The sequence below is a fragment of the Talpa occidentalis genome, unplaced genomic scaffold, assembly GCF_014898055.3.
Source record: "Talpa occidentalis isolate TD23 unplaced genomic scaffold, MPIMG_talOcc4v2.1 talOcc4.14, whole genome shotgun sequence".
NCBI lineage: Eukaryota > Metazoa > Chordata > Mammalia > Eulipotyphla > Talpidae > Talpa > Talpa occidentalis.
Genome location: NW_023601433.1, coordinates 24,208,453 through 24,218,429, shown reverse-complemented (window position 1 = coordinate 24,218,429; position 9,977 = coordinate 24,208,453).

Here is a 9,977-nt window from a genome sequence, read left to right as displayed (position 1 = left end):
GGCGTCCGCTGGCTGGGGGCAGGCCGTGCCCTGGGCCAGGCGACCCCAGGCCCGCGAGGAGGGGGCTGCTTGTAGCTGCGGCGGCCAGTGTCCATTCGGGCCCTGTGGGGCCGCTGGCAAGTTTGGGGACGTGGGCCTGCCTGTGCCTAGGCTGTCAGAGGCCGAGTACTCAGGCGAGCCATGCCAGCCTGTGGAGATTGGGTGGGTGCCGAGCTGCCCGCCAGCTTCCAGGCCTGGGGTGCTGGACTGCGCCGGCCGCCCTCCCCTGGCTGGCCCTGTGTGTTTGTGCGTGTGAGTATTTTTGTGTGCCCGCGGGCAAGCACTTGTATGCGTGCTTATTGGGCGCGCTGGGACCCCGCGCAGACGACCAGGAGCCCTTAGGTGGGGCCGGTGGTCACCTGGGCGAGCAGGCAGGGGGCCGAGGCAGGAGGGTCCCAAGGCCTTTGGGAGTGGGTGGAGCCCCAGCCCACGCCAGTGGCAGATGCCGCAGGGGCGGGCCGAAGGCAGCCAGCAAAGCGTAGAAGGCCCAGGGGCCAAGGGCCATCACGCCGGCGATGCCCTGGCTGCCCTGCAGAGACCGAAGGCGGGAGAAAGAGGTGTGAGCACACACAGAGGCGAGCCCATGACCCCAACGACGACCACGGGGCGGACACCGTGAATGCAGCCAGGATGGAGGTGGCCTTGCTCCTGGGGAAGCCAAAGGTCCACAGGCCCCGAAGGCAACAGGCCAGCAGGCCCTCCCCCTTTCAACCATGACTTTATGGAAAACCAACATTCAAAATCTATTTCTCCTTTAAGAGACTGTAAAAGATATTCCCATAAACTCTTGGATAGAGTAGTCTTATAATCTGGAGATTTTATGAAAATGCTTTTTTAACTTAAATTAAAAAAATAACAATTACTATTAATGCAAAGTGATTGCAATCATGGGAAAATGCAAGGCAAATGTCCTTATAATAGGAACTGTACATCACCCGCCTTTCCAAAGCCCAGTTAAAAGCATGCTCAAAGAGGCTTTTCTTTGAGTCATTCCCTTACTAGAGAGAGGTCTGTCCATTTGGCCTTGGTACCGTTGCTATTCCAAGATTTTTGCCTGTTTCCACTGTGCAAAATTTGTTGGCATGTCATTTTTCAGAGTAATTTCTTACAATAGTTTAAATTTCAGAATGATCCATGGTAATCTTTCATTTTTGATTTTAGTCATTTGATTTCAATGATTTTCTCTATTGATCAAGTCTCTAATTTATGCACATCCATTGTAATTTTCATTATATTCTTCTGCTCTGGAATTTTAAAAACATTTTGAGACTACAATCACCTCATATATTAGGATTGTCCCATAAATCAAACTCTTTGTCATTATGTGGTCACCTCTTTATATGCAATATTTTTTATTCTTCTGAATATCCACTTTTCTTGATTGTAATCTAACTACTTGAACTTTCATAACTAACATTTCATTAGTATTTCGATTTCTCTTCACTTTTAAAATGAAAAGTGGGGCCTCCCCAGTGGAGCAGCAGGTTGAGCGCTGCACTGTGGAGCTTTCAGCGGCCCCGGCCACAGGCGAGGGTCCCACATGGCGTGGCAGATGTCTCCTGTCTCACCCACTGCTCCCCTCAGCAGTGTATTTCAGTCAATCTGCCTGTTCCACTCCCCGCTCTGTCTCTGGTGAATCCTCTCAAACTCCTGTGCATCTGGCCTTTACCCCAGTTCTTGAATAAAAATAAACAAATCTAAAAAAATAAATAAATTAAATGAAAAGCCCCCAGCAGGTCTTCACTCTGGGCTTCTCTGACTTCCTTCTCCCTTTCTGTCCCAGCCTCTGCTTCTCTCCCTGGATATATCAACACTCCCGCCAGGCCACAGGAGGGAATCCCACGACTGATAACAGTGTAGCAAATGCAGGCCTCTCTGGAAGGGGAATCCTAAGGGCAGGAGCGCAGACCCGCCTGGAAACCACTTCCCCCCATTAGGCCAGCTGGAAAGACCCGGCTCTCCAGAAAAGTACCCCCCTCGCTCCTGCCACCGCATCCCAGCATGCACAGCAGAGGTCAAAGTTTGCAGGAGCGGAGACCATTGGCTCAGCCTCCCTGTGGACTCCTCCTGGAAGCCGCTGGGGGCGGGGTGGGGGGCACTGAGCTTGCCAACCAGTCACTGCTTTCCAGGTCTCCTACTGAACAACTGGTCGGTCCTTCCGGAAATGGGTGTCCATTCCTCCAAGGTTGCACCCCAAGGGGGTTCGAGCAAGGGGATGCTTCAGGGGCTCAGAGGCCAGAGAAGGAGGACTGGCCCGAGCCAGTGTCTGAGAGCAGAGCAGATCATGGGGCGGCGTCTGGGCCCCAGCAGCTCCCCGCCTCCACGGGGCAGCCAGAGCAGGTCCTGGTGTCCAGTGAGGGACAGGAGCCCAATGTTAGCTAGGCTTCAGAGCCTTCCTCAGACCCACCCCGACAGCCATCTGAGAGAGGGAATTCACTGGTCCCGGAAGCCCAGGTGCAGCAGCCTCCCCCTGGGAGGCCCCGCTGCCACACCAACTGCCTGGAGCAGCCCCTTGCCCCGGGATTCCAGAGGATGGGGCTGGCTGTGGGCTCGCACCCCTGGCTCTTCCTGCTGGCTCCCCTGGTGCTGACGGCTTTCCTGGGGACCGGGTGGATTTACCTGCGCAGCGAGACTGAAGAGAGCCTGGAGGAGCAGGACACCCCTTCGTGCAGCCCAGCCAAAGCCCAGCGGCGCTTTGTGCAGGCACATTTCTCCACCAATGAGTCACACCTCTTCTCCCCATTTCGGTCCAGTGCCGAGGTCAACTTCACCTGCATATTGGTGGTCTTCAACACTGCCAATCTGCTGGATCAAGTCATCTCAGAAATGAGTCAACTGGACTAGGCGGTGCAGACGCTGACAGTGCCCTGGGGAGACGGATCCCAGGTCTTCTACCCTCAGGTGTGTGCCAGGTACCAGAGCACCTGCATGCCCTCCAATCCACTCCTGTTCATCTGGCAGAAGAATAACAACATGGACGGGAAAAGCATCACCTTCCCTATTTACAACACCTCCGCTGCGCCCCTCTACTGGGCTGGCCTCTTGGGAGGAACCGTCCTAGGTCCCAGCTCAGGAATTAGCAGGTTACTCCTGCAAGCCAAGGCCATGTGGCTGCAGTACTACCTGAAGACCGCGGACGCCAAGGACAGTGCGCGCAGCCAGAAGTGGCTGCTCGAGTTCCCGGACCAAATTCATGCCATTGAAAAGTGACTGGCCTTGAAGAACATCCAGGTGCCTGGGGCTGGGTTTAGAGGGAGGAGAAGTTGGGAGGTATAAGACCTGTCCAGGGATGTGTCCACGCCTGGCTACTTGGTGGAGGCCTTGACTTAAAAACGGCTCTGCTCCACTCTCTTTGATGCTTAAGCCAGCTGTCTTCAAGGGAAACCAAGGGAAGCCGCCACCCTAGATACTGGGTCGCATTCTAAAGGAAAACACTCATTCTACCCCCCAGCGGTGGGCATGTTCAGGGCAGACATTGATCTTCAGGATTCCTTTCGTTTTTCTAGTCAGAATGCTCTCACTTCACATCTGTGCTGTTTCTGGAGCCCCTGAAAACTTGCTTGGTGGCACTGGAAGAAAAAAACAAACCTTTAAGCTGATGTTACAAAGTGTTTTTCATAAACACAACTAGCTCAGATTTCTGAAGTATTTTCTAGCATCCTGCCAGGCACCTCAGATAATGAGCAAAAATGCTAATAATTTTGTCCAGGTCTGGTGAGAGACACCTGCTGAGACACCTGCTGGGAAAAGGCCTTGAATACCTGGTCTTGCTGAAATTATACTTTGTATTTAAATAGCAAAAGATAGCAACCTACTCGTCATTTAGAAAAAGCCAAAATTTTGACAGTTATTAATGATTACACAATATTAGAGAAAATTGAGAATTTGTATACTCAGGTATGTTAAGCATTGACTTATTTTTTTTTAACAAAAGATATATTTATTTATTTATACAAGCACTGGGCACAGTCAGATGCCGGGAGGGTCAGAGAATTCACCAGAGCCAGAGTGGGGAACAGAACAGGCAGACTGACGAAATACACTGCTGAGGGGAGCAGCGGGTGTGGCAGGAGAGGTCTGTTGCATCAGGTGGGACCCTCACTGGTGGCCTGGGATGTAACCAGTGCTGCAGAGGCTGCCGACAGCTTCTCAGCCCACCTTTCAACTGCTGCGCCACCAAGGGAGGCCCAATCATTGGATTTTTGAAAGAAATATTAGAAAGCATGGCACGGAATGGTGGGGGAAATTTTTTATTACCTTTATTCTAAAATCATAATTCACACTATTTTAATCTTTTACCAAACTGTAACATGTTTCAATCAATAAGCTATAATATTTTGATACATCTTGTCACTCATACACAAATATTGGAATTCAAAGTTATCTACCTGCGTGTATTTTTACGACAGGTGGTCTACTTCACATCACTTTCTAGGAAACTGGAATTTGAGGCGAGTGCTAGGACAGTGGTCCCTTTGTTTTACACGGCATACCTTCCGATCATATTATCTGCAATTGTATCATGCCACAGATAAAAAAAATTGTATTAGTTTTTAAACTTAAAAAATACTTGTTGTAAGATATTTAACGTAACACGGGCCATTCTAACCACTTTAAGTGTACAGTTCTGTGGCATCGGCCACATCCCCATGGCTGCGTACTCTCGTGACTGTTTCCAGTATCTTTCAGAACCTGAAGGAGGAACTCTGTGAGCAGTGGCTCCTGCTGCTCTTCTCTCCTCCAGTCCTGATAAACCTTGACTCTATTCTTTCTATGAATTTGCCTTTCTTAGAATTTTATGTCAATGGAATCATACATTTTTTGTGACTGACTTATTTCACTTATCATAATGTTTCCAGGGTTTATCCTTGTGCACATGTGACAGCTTCATTCTACTCAATGGCTCTGTGCTCCATTGTATGTGCGCTCCACAAATTGGTTACCCACGGTCTTTTGTGGGCATGGAGTATTTCCTTCTATTGACAATTGTAACACTGAAAGGAACATGGTGTGGTCATGTTAAGAGAATCATTTACAAGTGTAATTGGAGGGTTGCATGAGAATTCCATAGTCAGCTATTTGAAGAACTATCACATTGTTTTCCAGAGTCTAAACCATTTTCGATCCCACCAGCAGTAGATAGGGGTTCCAGTTTTTCCAAGTCTCCCTATAAACCAATACTCAATTTTTTTCCCTTTTATCGATTTTGCCTGTCTTAGTTGGTGTCAAGTGGTATCTCATTGTGGTGATGATTTGCATTTCTGTAAATATCTGATCACGTTGATTGTCTTTTCAACTGTTTATCGGCCTCTTGTATATCCTCTTTGGAGAAATGTCTATCCAAGTCCTTTGCCCTTCTTATAATTGGGTGTTTGACCTTTTGTTTTTCACTCACATTTTTCATTAGCACTTTGCATATTTCAGTTATTAAGCCCTTACCACCTATATGACTAGCTGATTTTTTCTCCCTCGATATAGACTGTCTCACTTTGATTTATTGATTGATTGATTTATACAAGCAGTGGGTACAGTAAGAAGCGCGGGACGGTAAGAGAATTCACTAGAGCCAGAGCAGGGAGCAGAGCAGGCAGAAGGACCGAAGTACACTGCTGAGGGGAGCAGCGGGCGGCAGAAGAGGTCTGCGCACCATGCAGGACCCTACTCCAGTGGCCAGGGAGCAGCTGGGGATTGAACCGGTGCTGCCGAGGCTGCGGCCAGCTTTGCAACCCAGCACTCAACCTCTGCGACACTGTGGAGGCCATGTCTCTTCACTTTCTTGACAATGGCCTGTAATGATTAACATTTTTTTTTTATTTTTTGATGAAATCCAACATATCTAATTTTTTTTGGTACTTGTATTTTTGGTATTATATCTAAGTGTCCATTGACAAGTTCAAGGTCATGCACATTAACCCTGTGTTTCCAAGTTTTATTGTTTTAACTGTTTTATTTAGATTATTGATCAATGTCTGTTTCAGTTCGTTTATGGTATTTAGTAAGGTCCCAGCATCATCCTTGTGTACGTGAAGATCCAGTTTTCAAAAATACATTTATTGAAGAGAACTTTCCAGTTTGCTAGACTTACAACAATTGTCAATCAACTGGCTATATTTATGGATTATTTCTGGACTCACAATTCTATTCTGTCAGCGTGTATGTTATTTGCATGCTAGCACCACATTGTTTTCATTACAGTACCTCTTTGTAAGTTTTGAAATCTGGAAATCTCAGTCTTGCAACTTTTTCTTCTATTTCGAGATTGCTTTGGATAGCCTGAGCTCCTTGCAATTTCAAGTGAATTTAAGGGTTGGCTCTTCCATTTCTGAAAAAGAAAAAAGGAAATTGCAATTTCAATAGAAATTGTGTTGAATCAGTAGATTGCTAGGTGATTGACATTTTAACAATACTAATCCTTCACATCAACTGAGGATGTATTTCTATTAAATTAGGTTTTCTTTAGTTTCTTTCACCAGTGTTTATAATTTTCAGTGTACACATCTTTTACCTCTTGGTCAAATGTACTCCTAAGTATTTTCTTCTTATAGATGTTATTTAAATAGAATTGCTCTCTTAATTTCCTTTTGCAATTCCTTTTTGCACATAAATAGAAACACAGCTGATTTTTGTAAGTTGTTCTTGTATCTTGTATTTTTGTTGAATTTTTTGTAACTAGTAGTTTTCTTGTGGATGCGTTGGAATTCTCATATCTGTGATTATGTACTCTGTGAAACAGGATAATTTTACATTTCTTCCTTTCCAGCTTGGTTTCTTTTTATTCTATTCCTTGACTAATTACTCTGGCGAGCAAATCCAGCACAATGCAAAATCTGGTCAGCATCTCTAAGTTTCACTTGTTTGTATTGTGTGCGTGTTTGTTGGTTGGTTTTTTAGCTTTTCAGCTCTAGAATTTGTTTTGTTCCTCCTAAGTTTTCTATGTATATTATTATAGCATTTATATATTTTGTTCCCTGTCAGTGTTCTCCTTTAGTATTCTGAGCTTATTTAAGATAGTTTTTCTCATAGTTTTTGTCTAGTATGCTTTCCTCCTTTCCATATTGCAAAAATACTTCCTGGGTTGGAGCAGGCACAAAGTGGAAAAGGAGCAGGAAATTTCTGTTGGCACAGGTGCTGAGTATAGTCGTAATACTTGCCTTGTTTGGACTTGAATATATGTAACTGATTTTCCTGCTAGTGCTTTTGTAGATTCTTTTGACATCTCGCCCTCCCTGTCATGTTATCAGTATGACTATCTTGAGTTTGTTTAGCTCAGGGATTCAACACATTTGAACATCCATATTTTTTGTCTTGGAATGAAATCATTTGGACAACAGTAAGACCTTCCCAAGAGAGTATGGCCAAATTGAACATGATTCTATGGCAAGTAGTGGTATATTGAGTTTGTAGACTATTTCAAATTTGGCATTTTAGAAATGACAAAACTTATTATACCATTAGATCAACTTCTGATAAAATCTAAGATTTCTGATAAAATCTTGAGAATTCAAAGATATCACTTTTCAAAGTTGGGAACGAGTCCAGAATTTTCACTCAGTTCATTCATCAAACATTTAGTATAATTTAACATTATATGCCAGGAACTAGACACCAGGGCTCTTTCTGTTCTCTTTGGGGAAGATTAGACAGTGAACAAATAAACTAGTAAACTATATATGAATATAAAGCAGAATTTATTTATCATGCATATGTAAGGATGGCAAATTCTGCGCAGAAAATGTGAAGAGTTATAGGGAAGACTGGAAGGCAGTGCACAGGACAAAGGCAGGCCTCCTTAGGAAGGCATTTAGTAAAGACCAAAGGAAGTGAAGGAACCAATGGGATATATGGCAAAAGTGCTTTCCCAGATTAAAAATAAAATCTTTAATTTCCCCCCTATTCCTTCTGTAATAAAATCTATTGTATCTGGCATTAGCTGCAAGTGTAAGAAGATGAAAGAACTGTTCAGTGTCTGCAAAGTACCAAGCATTCCATTAGCTTTCATTTCCATATGAGATTTGGGACTTTCAATAAGATTTACAACTTAGTGAAGGAAATAAAGCACATGTACACGATTCCTGTAGTTGTGTAGTTTTCATGAACAGAAATAGCTGGTTTGAAATTACACCACCATTAAGTTTTTATGCACCAGATCGATAGAGTCTACAATTCCCTTTCAAGAGGTACAGATATAGGAAGGGAATTCTTCATTAAAGGAGGGTAAATCAGGAAATTCATACCTGGTAACACTTAAATGATTTACTTGCGTTTACAAAGTGTGTTCATAAACGATCTCACTCTTCACAGCAATCCAAGAAGCTGGAATTATTCTAAGACATACGATGGCCTCCATTTCTGAGCCGAGCTAACAGGTTCAGAAGGCTAGATAAATTAGCGGGCCATGTGGTAGAGTTGGGACCTACTTTTACCGTAATTTGCCTTTCCACACAGTGCTTCCCGACGCCGCACAGCTGTTATGAGCAGCAGCAAAACTGAAAAAGCGTTACACTCCCCAGACTCGGCCCCTTCGTCTACTGCACAACTGAGGCCTATGGATGCCAGGGCCGGAAGGAGGAAGTGCGCAGGCGGGTGAGGTCACGCACTTCCGCCCACCAGGTCTGCGGTTGCGCACAAGAGAACTAACCTCTTGTGGAAGGCGCCTGGAACTATGGGCTGGCGCAGATGCAGAGCAACCTCCAGGCGGAACTGGGTTGTCGCGGCTCCAGGGACCGACACACCCGGTGTGAAAAGGTGGTGGCAGCGCGGAGCGGTGCGCATGTGCGGGCAGTTCTCGGGGTGAAGGGTTGAGAGCCGGACCAGGCGGCCAGCTGGGCTGGAGCAGAGCAGCGTCAGGATGGACGAGGACGTGCTGCCCGCCCTGAAGGTCCTCATCATCGGCGAGAGCGGCGTCGGCAAGTCCAGGTGAGGACGGGGCGGTGGACGGGGCCGCCTTGGCAGTGTCTCCCAGGCCGGCCGGGAACCGTCAACGGCGCGCCCCAAGTGGCCGCGCGGGGTCCCCGCTTGTGCGCCGCGGGCCCCTCCGCCTCGCGGCCCGGCGGCCCGGCTCCCGCGGCCTCGCTGCCCGCCCCGCCCCGCGCCCGCAGCCCCCGCGGGCACGCGCCGGCCCGAGTCGCGGGTCTTGCTCCACCTGTCGTGGCGAGAGAGCCCCGCGGCTGCCGCCCGCCGCGCGAAGCCTGGGCGCCGGGGCCGCGCTGGTCCCGAGGCTCGCCTGGGCGAGGCCGTGGCCCGGGCTCAGGCCACTCGTGCCCCGGCGAGCTGGAGTCGGGACTTTATCACTTCGGGATTCAGGTTGGACTTTCTCTAACGACGTGACGCGCAGGGAAGCCTCGTGACGCCGCAGGTCGCCATCCTGGCCGCGCAGCAACGCCCGCCCGGCTGTTGCTGTCGTGTTTCATGAGTCAGCCCTGAAAGATCTCTTTGGCCTTCCAGCTGCTTGAGTCACTCCCTGTGCTCTGAGATAGTTTTGCTGAAGCTGTGAGCCACCTTGACAAACGATGGTTCCATTCTGCCGCAGCACAGAAGATAACAGAGTGTTGTTTTTTCTTTCTAGGCGCGAGGGGAGTGATACTGACAATAGTTAGACTTGAGTGTGTGGCGCAGACATGGAGCTCGCGGTGTAGGAAGAGCGTCCTGATTTCGTCCAGGTCTGTGGAGTAGTTCCCGGGTGAATTTATCCTCACCATATTTCCTGTTTTCGCACCTGATACGCTTATATGTCAAGTCACTTTCTTTCTTTTTTTTTTTCAATATTTTTTTTAAAGAGGCATGTATTTTTATTTATGTATTTATTTATTTATTTGTTTGTTTATACATGCATTGGGTACAGTCAGAAGTGCGGGAGGGTGAGAGAATTCACCAGAGCCAGAGCGGGGAGCAGAGCAGGCAGAAGGACCGAAGTACACTGCTGAGGGGAGCAGCGGGCG